The following is a 17,952-nucleotide window of genomic DNA, read 5'->3' on the forward strand; positions in this document are numbered from 1 at the left end:
AGAGTAGGACGTGTGTGAAACAGACGCCCAAAATATTATCTTTCAGGAGACAACTTGATGTTCTGACACTACCAGTTTTTGGCAGAAAATAATATATTTAATTCATCCTTCTGTTTATTTTTTTAAGATTTTTTTTTGTGTGTTAACCTGTGCTGTTTTGGCAGTTAAGAATCTGACAGCCTTAAAACCAGAGATTAAAAGAAAGGGCTGGGTATGCTTTTGTTGAGGGCTAACTGTCAACTGTGGAACGTCTTCCTGACATTATAAAGTTTCAATATTGCTTTGAGATATTTAATGGGAAGCAATCCATAAATGGAAATAAGTACACAGGATTGCAGGCAGAAGACGGCCTGTTTGAGTTCAACATCTTCTATGTTAGAAAGATAATGTTTTGGATCCAAAGAAACACAAGCAAGAGGGCAATAGTTGGTGGTGATATAGTCCAAAAACATGTTCAAGAAAGATTTGATGCAGGGCTGTAAAAGGGTTAGGATTTCCAAAAGTCTTCCCATGAGCAGAAGGTACGTTTGATCTAACCCATTAACTTCATTAAAATTCCAGTGGAGATCTTCAGAAATCCTGAATGGGCATTTCAGGAAATTGTCTTAGGAGTTACAGAATTGCATTGGTGAAGTAGAATTTTCTGTCTTGTATATCAAGTTTTGGAACTAAACAAACTATCTGCTAGTTGTATCTTAATCAAAGCTGCTTTGATGATAGAATAGTTTATTTGATCTTCAAGCACCCTTCTAGTGAACTTCTTGAGCACACAATGCAGGTTTCTCAAAAACATTTCAGCCTTTTAAATTTTATTAGTCATACCCCTGCTTTGTGATTTAGCTCCGACAACTCAAATTTCCTTCATTTCCCACTCATTGTACTATTGCCTTACTGATGCCACATGATCCTAACTTCTTGTTAAATTGTTGTTAATTTTCTTCTTGTATACAATCATTAACTGTAGCATTTGCACTCCTTCCCCCTGTAACAATCAGATTACCAATATACTGAAATCTTAAAGACAGCGGAGAGTAAATTCTGTAATTTTTAAAAATTGATAATTCATTGGCATCTTTCCATCCTGCAACAGGTGACTATTGGGGGTCTCCTCTAGCAAAGCAAGCTTAGACTTAATTACCTCAATCTGATACCAAATTGTTTTAAGGATTTGGGATCCTTTTAGGTTGGTGACTGGTTATTATTCCGCATTTTCTCTAGCTGCTGGTGTACAACTGAATTAAAGCAAAGAAATAGTGAAGTCTAAGCTGTTTAACAGCCCAGTAATAAGAATTTAGCTTTTTCCAGTTGCCTTGAGTAGAAGTAAACCCTTCATCTCAACTGGGTTATGAATTTGACTGTTAGGTATTAGAAATAAAATAAACCAGTTGCTGCAATGTTTATATCTGTCAGTCACACTATTAATAATTTGAATGAATACCTACATTTGCAAATAACAATGGTGTCATTCCTGCTAAGGGTCAGTGGGAGTTTTGCTGCTAACGTGACACAGGAGTAAGGATTCAGTTTTTACCTCTCAGGCACTGACATGAAACATGCTCCTTATAAGGATGGTATTCTTCTGGCCACTTATATGTCACAGGATGTTATTTTCATAGAGCTGGTAGTAGCAAGTGTTAACGTAAATCCCATAATTGACAGGTTAGTGGTTTGTGGAGGCAGTGACTTCCCCGGAGGGGATTTCTTGATTAATTGTGATGGCAGATTTAAGGCAGACTGGTTGCCAGTGGGAGGCAGCTGATTACACAGTGTCTAATTACAGACTTTCCACTTTCCAGGGCAATGTAGTGTCATGCGTAAACCTGCCAAAATTCTTTCAAGACAGGAAATGCAGGGGAAGCTAGGCTGACCAAAAAGAAAGACACTGCTAGCAAGGCAAATCTTTGATGGATCATGTATAAACAAGAAGCAGGGACAGTGGGAGACAGTGAGCTCATTGACGACATTGGGAGGCAGTCCGTGCAGTTGGGGTAGAACCAAAAACACCAAAGGTCAAAATCTAAGATATACTTCAGCTATGGGTAAGTCCCTTTCTCTCCCTAACTCAGATTGATTTCTCTACCTGAAAAACAACAATATGGGGCAATTCTCAAATGCTGTTAACATAAAAAATACATGCCAATGCTCATACTGTATAGTACAAAAAAATGGGGTTTGCAAAAAATGGTCATTGTGGTGTGTTTCTGTCCATTGCTACAGTTGGTCAGCCTGACCCTACAGAAGACTTGATTCCATTTCCTTATCTGCCATATTTTCCATTTTCCCTCCCCACAGCCAATCAGCTCCTTGGTCAGTCCTCAATGGGTTCCTTTGGAGTTCCTCCCACTCTGGTTTTACTTCTTTTCAAAACTGCAATGCTACAATCATTGTTGTTGCCCCAAACCTCCTGATAACCCCCTCTTGTGCGTGTGTAAGCCATGGCATCTCACCTGAGCATCAGAAATTAGACAAAATGACTCCATTGCATGCCAAAGTGCAAACAGCCTTCTGGGTTATAACTGATATATCCTGTGTAATTTGTAGACTTAATGGGTCTCCTTCATTGAGAAGGACAGCTGAAGCATATATTGTTCCATCATGACTGATCTTCCTCTATCTACAGTTCACAAACAGCCACAGGGATATGTGAGAGGGAACACTCTCAGTTCAAAATAGGTGATGGTAAGGTCCAATGCTCTGCCTTGTGAACTGAGGGTTTACCTAGGAACATGCCTCCCCCCAAGATTCTCTGCAATGTACAGGGTCTCTGTTGTAGAAGTTTCTTGGCAGATGCTGATATGGATGATGTTGCAAGGTGGTAAAAAATGAAAAAAACACACACTATGCTATGCAGTTCCATGTTAGCTGTCAGCACTGCCAGATGTTTATTACCATTGCAGGTCAATGATCAAACATTGCAAATTCCATATCAGATATCAAGACCAAACATCATTTGGCTGAAACACAGACAGCAATAAAACTCTACGAATATTAGGAAACTATTCCAACATTTGTTGTTGTTATCACTGAATAATTTACATCATGAAACTTTAATTAAAGTACATGGTGTTCCCAGGTGATTTCCCTCCAGAGAGAAATACTTTGAGAATATTCAGCATCAAAATCATCCACAGAAGAGAATTTTGAGGACAATTTTTGTTTTATTTCAGCTGCAAATGTTTCACAGGTAACTTGGATTTTTGTAATCAGTTTAAGTCCGGCTCATTGTATGCCAAGGCAATGTGCCACCCACCACCCCATTTTCCACAGCAATAAACCAGGCAGAACACAGTGATTTTTGGATCAAATAAGGCCACAACTTTATTGATTGCAGATGTTAAGAGGTTTGGCATAGGTATTGGATACAGCCATTGACCTCAAGCCCACCTGCCGGAAGTATATCCAAGGTCAATCCAACAGCGGGGGAGTCCTATGACTTATATCAAGTAGGAATACCCCATGGGATGGCTGTCTTGATGAGTGCTGTGGCCCTAGCCCCCATCTAGGACAAAAGCAACTCCTCACATATCTCTTTAGTTGGATATCCTTTTCCCATAGGGACAGGCAGAGCCACAACCTCCCTTCCAGCCAAGACTAAGGCTTACCCAATGCCTAAACCACCAAAGTTGTGATGACTGCTGTGAGGTAGACAAAAACAACTAGAGTAGAACAAATTTGCTGGGTGGATAAATTTCTACCCAGCCCCAAATACGGTGACCAGAAGTCCACAGCAAGGCCAAGCAAGCATAATCAAAGCTGAAAACATAGGCAGGGCCTAGGGCTGTCCAGCTTTTAAGCCCAAGGAGTGGACCCAAGGGAAGCCTGAATGCTCCATTGGGCTTGCTTCTGAGGAGAGCCTGTCTCCAGGCCCATCCACGACTGGGCAATTTGCAGGCAGGCAGGCCTGAATCCAATGCCCTGGCCATTGATGCAAGTTGTTAGGTCCAACGTTAAGTGCCAGGCTGCAACACCACCTGCCCCTTTAGTGGTAAGTGGACTTGCTACAAATGTACTCTATTGATGCTTTGACTACTTGGCCAATGCCAGACAATAATTGACCAAATATTTCTTTGCTGGTTGAGTTTACGAATAACTGGATCATCCTAATGCAGTCGGGGATTGTTACACTCCTAGAACAAGAGAGAATGGAGTTGATTAAAGATTGAAGTATAAAGTATGTTTCGATGGCGTGAATCACATTTAAGTAATTTGCAAAATATGCTTTGCTCATAAGGAGCAACCAAAGCTTTTCTCTGACCTGTGGGGTTCTCCAGGATCACTATCTGCTGGGATGTACAACACATCCTCTCTCCCTGTTCCACTCTCTTCCCGTTAGCAGGTGATTTACGTGACCCCCATTGGCTTCTGTCAGTTACCTTTGATTTGTGAACAAGCTGGAATGAGCCCAGGGCTGGTGGGATCGCATGGTGACAGAGGGATGTTTGAAAGAAAGGTTACATGCAGCCTTCCACTCCTGTGAAAGCCAAACATGCCATTTTTCATAGCTGTAGCTCTGTGATTTCACCTTGCTCACTCATTTGGCAGGAAGCACAGCTACCGCCTGATGACAGTTTTGAAACAGAAGCAATTGAAAGGGCTTCTTTATTATCTGGAGGTCAAAATAATCAGAAAGTGGAAGAGAAGCAGACAGTGTGACATACAGAATGAACCAGGGTTGCCAGACCCTTATTTTAAATTGAGGGTGAAGGGGAGAGAAAATTAAAGAAACTACCCTAATGACAGTAATAGTCCTATGTCAACAGAAAAGTGCACTTTTATTTTTAGTGGAGAAGGAGAATCCAGTGGTTTCTTTCAATGGGCTTAACTTTTACCGGAGATCGATTTGCCTCTTGACCTCAGAGTTCAGCAGTAGTCAAAGCAGAATTTGCTCAGTGTGTATCTCTTTAGAAAAGAAACCTTATTTTTAACCATCAAATAAAGCATGGGATGCAGTAGGGTAAATGATTGAGCGCAGTCCCATTGAGTTCAATGAGACTTGCTCTCAGGTATAGGATTGGAGCCTTAAAATAGTTTTTATAGGTCAATCCTATGCATGTTTGCTCAAAGGTAAGAAATTCTGACTTCAATTGCACTTACTCCCAAGTAAGCAAGTATAGGACAACAGCCTAGGGCTGTAAATCTAGATGCACTTAGATGCACCCATGGTGAGACTTCCTAATATATACATCTATATGCATAGAACTGTAACCTTGCAAGTCTTGATTTCATATTCTTAAAGGTATGCACTTATTTATTTAGCCTTTCACCCACCTTGTCCCCAAGGTCAATGTGGATTGAACATCAGAAAAACCAGATACACAAGAATGTGATGATTGCTAAAAGTCACTTGCTGTAAGATGCCTGCACAACTTCTTCTGAAATATTTCAAGGGGGAAAATTATTTGCTTTTTAATTAGGTCAAGTGTATCTGTGCGGTATGATTAATTGCCTTAAAGGTAAAGGGACCCCTGACCATTAGGTCCAGTCGCAGACGACTCTGGGGTTGTGGCGCTCATCTCGCTTTACTGGCCGAGGGAGCAGGCGTACAGCTTTTGGATCATGTGGCCAGCATGACTAATCCACTTCTGGCAAACCGGAGCAGCGCATGGAAACGCTGTTTACCTTCCCTCCGGAGCGGTACCTATTTATCTACTTGCACTTTGATGTGCTTTCGAACTGCTAGGTTGGCAGGAGCAGGGACCGAGCAATGGGAGTTCACGCCATCATGGGGATTCGAACTGCCGACCTTCTGATCGGCAAGCCCTGGCTCTGTGCTTTAGACCACAGCGCCACCCGCATCCCAATGTACTTCATAATCCATTCCTATCCAATAATCCTATCCATAATTGTGCTCCTACCAAGAAAAGCGCTCCCTGACCCCAAAGAGACATCAACATACTCAGGCAGCAATAGGTCCAGATAGTTTTCTCTCTTGAGGTTGAAAGTAGAGCAGGCTTACAAAAAATTTCTATTCCTATCCTCTTAAAATATATGTTACAAATTGATAGCTATTTATCAATGGACAATACAGTTTGGAACTCATGATGATAGTACACAGAAGGCTTTTCTATCCCAAATTTAGGCTCTGCATTCAAACTAGTTATTCCCAATGCAAAATCTTTTTACAAATTCATTTCAACAAACTGATTCTATGACACATTTTCAAATGTAACTTCTGTAAGTCTTCAACAAAGTTTAGTTTCGCTTTTACAGATGGTATCCTGTTTTTCAACAAAGCATGGTTGGTTATACAAGCTTGCTTTCTCACCTAATGGCTTGAACTCTAGCAATTCATAATAGTTTAGTATTCTGTGCAAAGATGGCTAATGCTAAATTTGACAAGTTCATGCAACTCAGCATATGTGCTATCTGTTAGCAGTGCCTGAATGTCCAACCTGGTGGTCTGACATTAATGGAGCTCTGACGTTCCAGTACCATCCTAATCTCTTCAATCATATTGATCCGCTGAAGAGCTGAATCAAGTTTGAGTGCTTCTTATTCATGTTGTTTTTGTAGCTGCAGTTTGTAGTTTGGGTGATGGGCCAAAAGATGACAAGTCCTTTACTCCACTTGAAATGGCTAGTGAAAACATTTTTTAAAAATAAAAAAAAATCAATTATTGCTTCTGCAAGGTTTACACGCCACTGAAAAAGTTTTGTAACTCAGCCAAAATGATCAGTTTTTCAGCAGGGCCAGCCCTTACAAGTATCAGATATGTCTGAACAAAGCTCTGCTCTATTCTGCCTTGCAGTCACAAATGGCTGACGATATCCCTGTTGAATGATGTTGTTGAGTGATGGGAAACATACAAGTAGTACTCAGGACAAATGTCAGAATGGTACTTTGTACCCTAAAGATCTATTGCAGACTTGTGCAATCAGGAAACACTGGAAAAAGGCAGGCACTCGATAGCTCCAACGCTGGAGAAAATAGACTCTGAAGACACTTCCCAGTCCCCTAGCTTGATGCCTCATCACCCAGGCTCCTCTTTCCCAACGTCCATTGAGGCAACAGTATTCAGGGAACATGGGCTTTCTCTGCACTAAAAAAAAGAGAGCTATTGGGCTGTTTTCCCACTTGAATAGGGCACCATTATGATCTCAATGGAGTCAGAGGGAAGAGGAGAGATAGACATTTGTGAGCACCCAGAGGCATTTGAATGATGAAAGGAGGGTTACACAAGTCAGGTGTTCAGTGGGGAAGGACTATTGCTAGTAGCAAAGCACATGCCTTCAAAGAATCATAGAACTGTAGAGTTGGAAGGCACCCGAACGATCATCTAGTCCAAACCCCTGCAATGCAGGAATCTCAACTGAAGCATACATGACAGATGGCCATCCAACTTCTGATTAAAAACTTCCAAAAATGGAGAGTCCACCACCTTCTGAGGGAGTCCATTCCACTGTCAAACAGCTCTTACTGTCAAAAAAAAGTTATTCCTGATGTTTAGTTGGAATCACCTTTCTTATAACATGAAGCCTCGGTCCAGTATACCTGAAGGAGCGTCTCCACCCCCCATCATTCTGCCCGGACACTGAGGTCCACCTCCAAGGGCCTTCTGGCAGTTCCCTCACTGCGAGAAGCCAAGTTACAGGGAACCAGGCAGAGGGCCTTCTCGGTAGTGGCTCCCGCCCTGTGGAACGCCTCCTACCAGATGTCAAAGAGAAAAACAACTACCAGACTTTTAGAAGACATCTGAAGGCAGCCCTGTTTAGGGAAGCTTTTAATGTTTAATAGACTATTGTATTTTAATATTCTGTTGGAAGCCGCCCAGAGTGACTGGGGAATAAATAATAAATATTATTATTATTATTATTATTATTATTATTATTATTATTATTATTATTATTATTATTATTATTACTATTATTATTATTCATGTCCTGCCCTCCAGAGCAGGAGAAAACAAGCTATTTCCTTCTTCCATGGTGACAGCTGTTGAGATCTTTGAAGATTGCAAAGAGTAGACACCTGCTACACCAGGGATCTGATGGTTTGCCCAAGGAGGGTTGCCTTTTCAAGGTGAGCATCAAGAGATGCCGTTTCCTAACTCTCTTCGTGGTAGCAAATACACCAGAGCTGAGTTAGGGGAGAGATTGCCTTTGGCTAGTTGACTGCAAATCAAACACATACGTCAACAAGGCTGTGGCCCACAACTGAACCCATTTGCAGTGCCTTGTGTTTTCATTCCAGGGGTGTGGGGGAGGGAAGGCGGAAGCAATCATGTTTTAGGTTGGAACAAATTAATACAAGCAACGCTAGGCACATGTGACACGGTGATCATGGAAACGCTGGCACAGCTCTAAGTATAAAAGAACCATATGACCATGCTTTAAAAACCACAGTACACTGTAACCCATTATCAAAGAGCTGATATACAAACAATGGATCAAAGTCTCCCAGCATTCCCATGCTATGCGTAGGAAAGCCCGGCTTTCTTCTGTTTCAGATGAACTCAAGATGAAAATGCGGCAGTGAATGAAACCTTTTCCACTGATGAGAGAGAGGGAGAGCAATAACTTAAGAAGCCTTTACTGATGTTAAGCTCTCAGGTGTTGCCTTCAGGCAGTTTTTGTGTGTTGTTGATTATTAATCTTTGTAGCTTAATCACTATAAACACGGATGATAATTATCTTAAAAGGGAAAATGCTTTCTTTGTTGTCTTCAGCACAACATTAGGTGTGTGGTTTTTTTTACTCTTCCCTTAGACTGTAAACCACACTATCTAAACTCTCTCCGAAGTAAGAAATATAATCCTCTAAAGCGGAGCAAAAGTATTTTAGCCAGGAGGTGGTTGTCAAAGCTGTGGCAGTTGGTAAAGCACTCTGCTCCTGCAGGAAAGCCTTTCGCTTGAATCATTTGGAAATCTTTTCTTTTTGTGCTTCTGTATTTTAAATGTGCACACATAAATGGCCTCAGCTCTGCCCTCGTCATGGGCAACAAGTCATGTCCCAGAATGACATCTGCACCAAAAGGCACATTCAGCCGGTTCAATGAAAACCATGTGGTCACTGCAATGAAGGTGGGAACAAGTGGAACCTGCAATGAAATGTTGTAGTGTGGAGTGCTGCCCTTCACGGTTCCAGCCAGGCAGCTATGCCCTTTTCCAGGATACTCCATTCCGTTCCCATTCCCACCCACTGTTTTACATTTCACATTTCACATTTCCTCCTACTCAGCAGTAAGTCAGCATTCCATATCCACCAAGCTCAGTCTCACTAGCCTGCTCTGTGATCCACCTTATTTTTTTTGTGTGTGACAGGGGGACATCTGCCCTTATATTTCTGGTGGGATCTGATTAGACAATCCTCACTTTCAATTCCATGAATACATTAAGAAAATAATATTTTTAGAAGTGCTAGACTTCCAGTTCTGGTAAACATCCCAAAGATGAAAAAGCTATAGGTGAAGAAGTTAATACAGATCCTTTGGTGCCTTTGAAAGTCGGGCCAAAAGTAATTTGCCTAAAGCTATGCCGATTGCCCCAGGAATTATTCAAGCTCTCTTGACTGTAATTTAAGGCTGATTTATGTGGTACATTTTTGTGGCCAAACCTCACATGCACCGGATTGTGTGTGTGTTTGTCTTTCCTAATCAGCAGCTCCTCTGCTGACTTGAGAGTCTCCACATTCAAAAGGCTTTCAAGCTTTAAAAGCTGTCTTGAGATTCATGCAACAGTTTTGCTGTGGAATCAAAATTGATCCAAAAAGCTCCAACATGCCATATGTAGCCCTCTTTCCAGTATGTCTGAGCAATAGACAAGAAATCAGGTTTTGTAGGTGATTTGTCTGCCTCTTAAAATGTCATGTGCATTGTCGTGCAAGATCACAGATCTTTGGTGATCGGTTCTCTGATACTTTGCCTTCTAAAATTATTCAAAGGCATGCCCAGATGTGCCTAATTTCAGTGATGAGATCCTGCTTGGGGAAGCACATTTACTGAATTTGGGATTTACATTCAATAGCATGCACTGACTCCCCCACGCCTGACCACCATTCCCCATTCCATTTGTTGCTGGGCAATCTGCCAAGTGGAGCTCCATTTTAAGGCTTGAGTAGTTAAGCAGCTTTCCTTCACACGGAGCTGAATTGACAGGTTTGCTCCTGGATTAATCACACACATAGTTCTTTTGAGACAAAATTGCATGTGACAATATTAAACCCTGGTCACCTTTGATGTAAAGATCAGACAATGAACCCATGAATGGCAAGGTTACACCACCATGCTATTCACCAGTAATTCTTTTTTTACTACAGACAGAGATCAGAAATGCCAGTTTCTGAACCAATTATGAGTTGCTGGCTTAGGAGAGCTTCCTATCAAATCCAAATGTGGGCTATACTCCATAGTCTATATTCACAACTGTAACCAATATCTTCCAGAATTGGATAAAGGTTTATAAAAGTGGAATCTTAACATTTTGTGGACAGACTCTAAGAGCACATGGATCTATTAGAACAGAGGAAGGCAGAGGTGCCAGCTTCTCAAGATGATAGGGGAGCCCAACGCAATGTCCTGACTTTGCACATGCAGCAACATGAGCAGCCAGGGGGCGGAGCCAAATGCCCTCTGAACATTAACATTGGGGGCCCTCAAAGTGCCTTGGCCCCCAGGAGCTGGCTCCTATGGAGGAAGGCTTGAGACTACTGTTCAAAATATTGGAAGGGGTTCAACATTGCACCAAGATGATCATTCCATGAGGGCAAACACTTCGGCTTGCCTGATGGAATGATCCCCTATGTTGTTGTTGTTGAACTTTGTTAGTTACTTTATCTTGCTCAAGACAACTGAAAGTGACTTACAACCAACCAAACAGATAATAAACCCCACATAGATACACTAAAACCAAGAGAAGGGCCTACTTCATGAGGGAAATGTTTTTCAGTTGGATGACCACATTCCCTCATGGGTGGTGGCAGGTGTTCTAGGTACCACAGATGAGTGGCAGGAAGGGGCAGGGGCAGAACTGGGTGGAGCAATGGTTGTGACAGCAGACTACATTCCAGCCATGTAGAAATCAAATGCTCTCTCTCTCTCTCTCTCTCTCTCTCTCTCTCTCTCACACACACACACACACACACTCCATCCAGGTGATCAAAAGACATTGTCACTTCACAAGGGCATTCCAACCAGGGTAAACATTTGAGCAGGGCTGGTGAAGGGTTTCAAGGGCTAAACACAGAGGGCTGGAGGATTGTGTTCTGTCCTTCTCCCACCCCAGGCTAAGAATCCTCATCCCTGAACTATAGTATAGGCCTTTTTTCCTAAATAAACAGCTCCTGTTGGGGCACCCTCACCGATAATGTGCTATGGGTTGCCATCCCAGTGAGCACAATGAATAGTGATCAGGTTATACTTGGGTCTTCCTTCCCTACATTGCTCCCCCTTCCCTACATTGCAATTGATTTGCTTTTTTGCTAATTGCCCATTGCTTTCGTAGCCCTGGGTTGTTGTTGGGTTTCTTTACTGAATTCCCAAGTCCTAAGCACTTAAGTGCTGGAGACGAACTGAATTCAACAGTGTGCTTCTTAATAATGCAGCCTTGATAGGCCATGTAACAGCAGATGGCACTAACGCACTAATAATAAACACTCCACAAAACAGCACCATATTTACAACACATCTACCAACCCATACTTTTCAGCAAGCATTTTAAAACACTCTTTTCTATAGATCAAAGAAGGCTGCAATATACCAGGTCAAGCTATTTGCACAGTCTGCTTAGCCCGCTATATTGTCTGCTTCTCTCTTAGGGCAGCAGCAATTCAAGGTCTTAAGGCAGACATCTTTCAAATCACCTGCCACCAGATCCTTTTAACTGGAGATGCCACAGGTTAAATCTGGGGATTTTTTGAAATGGGCCTCTACCACTAAACTATGCCCCCTCCCCCATTTCATTTTTATTTAGCACTCAGTCTGAACTTTACCTATTTATTCCTCCTTTTACTAGCAAAGGTAATAGATTTATTTTCTGAGTGGTTCAACATTTCCTAAGTAACTACTGAATTTTCAAATCTATGTTGAACTTTGTGGGTGTGGTGAGTTTTGTTTTTTTCCTATATCTATGTAGGTTTTGATTTTCTGGTTTTATGCATTTATTTTATATTGGAAACTGTCCAGAGAACTTTACATGATGGGATGGTATACAAATGCCACAATACATACATACATACATACATACATACATACATACATACAAAAAGCCTCACAGTGTCAACATTTCACATGACTTGCACCAGAATTGTACTTTTAAAATTTAATCAGGAATCTTTTTAGATAAAGGTTGTTCTCCTTTTAAATAAAGGCTGAGTAATGACCTGCACAGGCTACTCTGGCTATATTTTTATAACTATTGCTCATATGATCCCACAGAATTATGTGTACTCAACTCATTTCCTAGAAATATGTGCTTTCTGCAAGATCTCGCTCACACCCGTGATTAACACTCTGATTGGCAACTGGTTCAAAAAAGGATTAAAATACTGACATTGGGATGGGCTGCAGTGAAATGTTACAATGAATTCTTCGCATGTACCCTGCCAAGTTTGAGCTGTGTGACTTTTCTAGTGAAAGGCATTTGAGATAGCAGGGCAGGAACTTTGAAAGGAACTGGCCTACTTTTGGGTCACTCCTTACAGTGGAAGGATGTAACCCAAAAAAGAGCATGACCAAAAACTATCTTAAAAGCAGAAGTGCTGGGGTTTTTTACCCATGCTCTGATATTTTCTTGTGATCCTGCATTTCTTAAGTGTATAATGCTTTCATAATCTTTCTCTCTTCCTCAGCCAATTGAATCAGTTTTTAAAGGAACATCTATTTGAGATTCATATGAGATACACAAATCTGATTGGATCACAGCTGTTTATATTATCACTACTGTTGACAAGAGATTTAACGGCCTAATTAACCTATAGATTAATCACAGGAAGGGGTTTAAAATGACAAACTGATTCCCCCCCCCAAAAAAAATTAAAATATGGGTGTATAGTCATGGGAAAAAGAAAGTGCACCCTCTTTGAATTTTGCGGTTCTGCATGTCAGGACATAATAGCAATCATTTGTTCCTTAACAGGTCTTAAAATTAGGTAAATATAACCTCAGATGAACAGCAACACATGACATATTACACCATGTCATGATTTCTTAAACAGAAATAAAGTGAAGATGCAGAAATCATGTGTGAAAAACTAAGTACACCCATATTGTTTCCATAGGAATTAAGAGGCTAAGTAGTAGACAAGGGCTGCTAATCAAATGCCCTTTCTTAATTGATCATCTGCAAGTGTGCCCACCTCTATAAAAGCCAAAGTTTTGGGGGTTTTTCTGGTCTGGAGCATTCAGATGTGCTTTAACACAATGCCAAAGAGGAAAGATGACACAATGCTCTTAGAGAAGCAAGTGCTGCTGTTCATGAAACTGGGAAGGGTTTTAAGGCCATTTCCAACCAATTTTAGGTCCATCATTCTACAATGAGAAAGATTATTCAAAAGTGGAAAACATTCAAGACAGTTGCCAGTCTTCTCAGGAGTGGACGCCCCAGCAAATTCACACCAAGGTCAGACCATTCAATTCTCAGAGAAACTGCAAACAAAAACAAAAACACCAAGACTTACGTCTCAGGCTCTACAAGCCCCAGTTAGCATGTTAAATGTTAAAGTTCATGACAGTACAATTAGAAAAAGACTGAACAAGTATGGTTTGTTTGGAAAGTTTGTCAGGAGAAAGCCTTGTCTCTCTAAAAAGAACATGGCAGCACAGCTTTGGTTTGCAGTTGCATCTGAACAAACCACAAGACTTCTGGAACAATGTCCTTTGGACAGATGAGACAAAGTGGAGGTGTCTGGCAATAATGCACAGTACCACGTTTAGCAAAAATCAAACACAGCCTATCAGCACAAGCACCTAACACCAACTGTCAAGCACAGTGGTGGACGAGTGATGATTTGGGTTTGTTTTGCAGCCACAGGACCTGGGAACCTGGCAGTCACTGAGCCGACCATGAACTCCTCTGTAATAAAGTCTTCTGCAGTCAAATGTGTGGCCATCTGCCCGACAGCTGTAGCTTGGCTGAAATTGGGTCATGCAACAGGACAAGGATCCCAAGTATACCAGTGAATCTACAACAGAATGGCTGAAAAAGAACAGAACCAGTCGATATCCAGACCTCAACCCAACTGAAATGCTGTGCATAAAGAAAACTGTGCATAAACAAATGCTAGCAAACCTCAATGAAATGAAGCAACGTTGTAAAGAAAAGTGGGCCAAAATTCCTCCACAACAATGTGAGAGATGGATAAAGTCCTACAGAAAACAATTACCGTACCTCATGCTATTGCTTCTAAAGGTGGTTCTACAAGCTTTTGAATCATAAGGTGTACTTAGTTTTTCACAAATGGGTTTTCCATTTTGGCTTTATTTCTGTTAAATGAATCATGACACAGAGTAATATGTCATGTGTTGTTGTTCATCTGAGGTTTTATTTACCTGCTAGGGAACAGATGATTGTTATTATGTCTTCATATGTAAAACTACAGAATTCAAAGAGGGTGCACTTTCTTTTCCCCATGACTGTAAATGGGAGAAACTGATTTTACTTATGCTCCCCAGTTATGTTAAAATTTTCTTTTGATATCAGTGGAAATGGGACAAACCCAACTCTGCCTGGATTATGTGCCATGCTACCTATTGCCTTAGATTTTGGAAATATGGTCCAAGGCATTATAAAATCTATTAACATGCATAGCACCCAAGATAAATTTAAAGCTTATATTGCACCATTGTCAAACATAAAACTGGTGCTTGATTTGTTTGATGTGTTTCTGGAGTAGATCATTGGAAAATCTTGGACCATTCTTATTTATTAATTTCAGAATATTTATAGCCCATCCTTTCTCTAGATCAGAGCACTGGATGACTCTTTCACCCTAACCTAATACACAGTGCTGTTGTGAGGATAAAGCTGGGGGCATTCTATATGTCACTCCATAAGAAGGGTGATATAAAATGTGGAAATTAGGGCTTCCCTGTGGCATATTTAGATCACAGTAAAAATAAAATAAAATTGCTTAATTTTACCAATAGATGTAAATGAAATCAAGAATAGTGTGGTGTGTGTGTGTGTGTGTGTGTGTGTGTGTAAGTAATAATGCAAAGCTGTTTTGCTTCATTAAAAAAAAATGAAAGGAGAATCCCCCAAATTAATGTTACTTTATTGGAAAGAGCAGCAATACCCTGTAGGGCAGAAGAGAGGTAGGAGGTAGGAGCCATTTTTCCTGACAATTGGAGCCCTGGAGACACATTGATGATATACATGAATTAAACTTCACAATGCATTCTCCACTCTAAGAGAGATTTACCATCAAATAACATGATAAGAATAAACAGCAGCATCAGAAAGTGCTGTAGATGAATTTTAGCTTCTCTATCTGCCTCAATACCTTCAGGAATGACTGGATAGTCTTGTTTGATAGATGTTTATTTTGTATGTACAGACTGTGCCGAAGATTAATCTGATACATGCCGGATGTGTTGTTGAGCAGGGCAGAGTTCATGTTTTGCATACCAATTTGAAACAAGAAAGTGACTTTTGTCTGGGATATCTGAGGGAACCCGTTGCCAAGAAGCATATAATGTAAGTCTGTCATATATAATGTTACTGTTTCTTCAGAATGAACGTCGTTTTTGAAGAGCTTTTGGCTTTATTTTTCTCCAAAGTAGTGGAATGAATAATATCAACAAATAAACTGAACTGGAACATTGCAATAAATTTGTACTGGTTTACATGTCTCTAGGTAGCTGTTGATGGAAAAATATGCCTTTTGCCCTAGAGTTGCACGTTAGTTGGAAATGTCTGGCTATGGCTATTGAAGTTGTCATTAAATTTGTAGGGATGGTTTCTAACTAAGTAATACTCATAGTAGACCCATTTAAATGAATGGGCAAGACGCTGGACACCAAGTCACACAAAGTTTTTGAAAATATTCTTTTACAAAAATAATAATATGAATCTGGAAGACACACTTGTTGATTTTCCTGATGAACATGGATCAGAATTAGTCCATGGAAGTGATTTGTACAATTTTGCCAGCCTCAAAACTTTGCAAACAGATCCTCTCTCTTGGAAATCTTGTTGAATCTTCTTCCCATAAAAAGCCAGCATCTGGAATGGAAAGACACACCTATATAGTGTTATCTCAAGATGACCTCATATCATTCGATATTCCTTCATTTTAGCTGATGTATCAGTTTCTCCAGGCCTTAAGAAATGAACCTGCTGATTATTGATGCTGGATGAAGTTGGGGCTTAGTGTTTCTGTTTTCACAGTGGTTGTATTACTCTCTCTTTCTCTGTAAATATGTATTTAAATTGTATATTGTGTTATAAGCTGATCTGTGCTTCAGTGTGAAGGAAGAATGGGTTATAAACTAATAATTAGATTTATTATTGTTTTATTTATTAGAGGGAGGGAGGCAGGCAGGCAATGACCCATCTGTGCAGATTTCATTTTCTTGGTGGTGCCAGAAGTGGAGGGGGTATGAACCTGCAGGAGAGGGGAAGCCAGTGAAGATTGTTGTCCCCTATGACAGCCTGCAACTAGGATGGGACCAGGTTGTGTAGGTCATGAGAAATGGGGGTGGGGGTTATTGACACAAATTTGGCAACCTCCATTTATTCATTTCTTTGCATGCTTGACAAACATATTGATGGTTAAACACGGAATGTTATTTAGTTATTGGTCTGTGCTGCATCCTATGCAATTAAATTTATAGCATAATTTCATGCTGGGTGAAAAAGTATTTCCTACAGGGAAACCACAAAACCCATAGTCAAGTTGCATACTTTCTGTTTCTTATTTGGATTTTAAAAATGCAGTTGAATGGCAACTATTACAAGCGTTACTAGGAACAAAAAACCTTTGCAGTTCATTAGTCTCTGTGCTACAATTAGGGGTTTAGAGCAGGTCCAGTTCTTTCTTCTCCTACATCATACCCAGATGGAAGAAAATGCCTTGCTTGTGGAAAGGGGTGTGGGGAGAGAGCAACATGACTAAGGCGGAAAACCAAAGATTCACATCATTCACCTTGTATAATGTGCCTTCACAAAGTATTTTGCTTTGTTTCTTTACCAGTTCAGGCACTGGTAACGTCAAGGCTGGACCACTGTTTGGACCTTCCCCTGCTGATCAGAGGGTCTGAGGTAGTAAACCACAAAGTTCTTGCCTGTCACAAAGAAAACACAAAGTGAAGATAAAGTTTTTCAGAAGATAGTCATTCAGAAATTGCAGTTCTTGCAAGCTGCAACAGCAAGCCCTCTTGATGATGTAATGTGCCTTTGCTGGTGTTGAATGCCTTTATAGATATGGTTCAAGAGACTCAGTATTGTTGATGTTGTAAGGTACTAAATGTCTTCAGCCAAATCCTAACCCTGATCTGCAATCCCTGATCAGGGAGTTGGATTAAGCAGAGATGTACCTCTGATGACTTCTGCTGCTGTAAATGCCCCTGCTGTACCTGCCCAAAGTCCAAGTGGTTAGGAAGCTACCACTTCTTTCCTGCATAAGGTAGCCTGCATAAGGCTCCAAATCAGAGCATTTCAGTGGCAAGGCAGGGGTAGAAAAGAACCAGCCATAGATTCACCAGAATCAAAGCCGCTATATCCCCCTGAACAGGGTCTGATTTGACAATCAAAATATCCTTTTGGTGATAGCATTTCTATACCATCAGACTAAAAATTGTGTGGAGACAGAAAGCCATTCTCGATAGCCACTCGATATTTCCTTAGAGGCTCAGTAAAACAAAATATTGCAGGTTCTGTAGACTTTTCTTCTCTTTTTTCATTATCAAATGCACAAATACAAAATCAAATGTATCTTCATATAACAGGAAATTCACCTCATCAAATGCCACAGGTCCTATGGCCATAAAAAATAAATAAATTTCATTAGAAAATGAACA

At 40.7% G+C, this 17,952-nt stretch overlaps 1 protein-coding gene and 1 long non-coding RNA gene across 2 annotated transcripts in view; one reads left to right on the forward strand and one right to left on the reverse strand.

Moving 5' to 3' along the window:
• Window positions 1-1,474: 1,474 nt before the first annotated feature.
• LOC308594782 overlaps window positions 1,475-17,952 on the forward strand; it is a 139,118-nt gene continuing 122,640 nt past the window's right edge. The window contains exon 1 of the long non-coding RNA XR_014011605.1: window positions 1,475-2,039. This is a non-coding gene — a long non-coding RNA (uncharacterized lncRNA). The remainder of the gene's footprint in view (window positions 2,040-17,952) is intronic.
• LOC308594762 (uncharacterized protein) overlaps window positions 15,313-17,952 on the reverse strand; it is a 95,697-nt gene continuing 93,057 nt past the window's right edge. The window contains exon 6 of the mRNA XM_081208226.1: window positions 15,313-17,909. The gene's annotated coding sequence lies outside the window, so the exon portion shown is untranslated. The remainder of the gene's footprint in view (window positions 17,910-17,952) is intronic.

The sequence above is a fragment of the Podarcis bocagei genome (assembly GCF_964188305.1).
Source record: "Podarcis bocagei genome assembly, chromosome: 9".
NCBI classification, from domain to species: domain Eukaryota; kingdom Metazoa; phylum Chordata; class Lepidosauria; order Squamata; family Lacertidae; genus Podarcis; species Podarcis bocagei.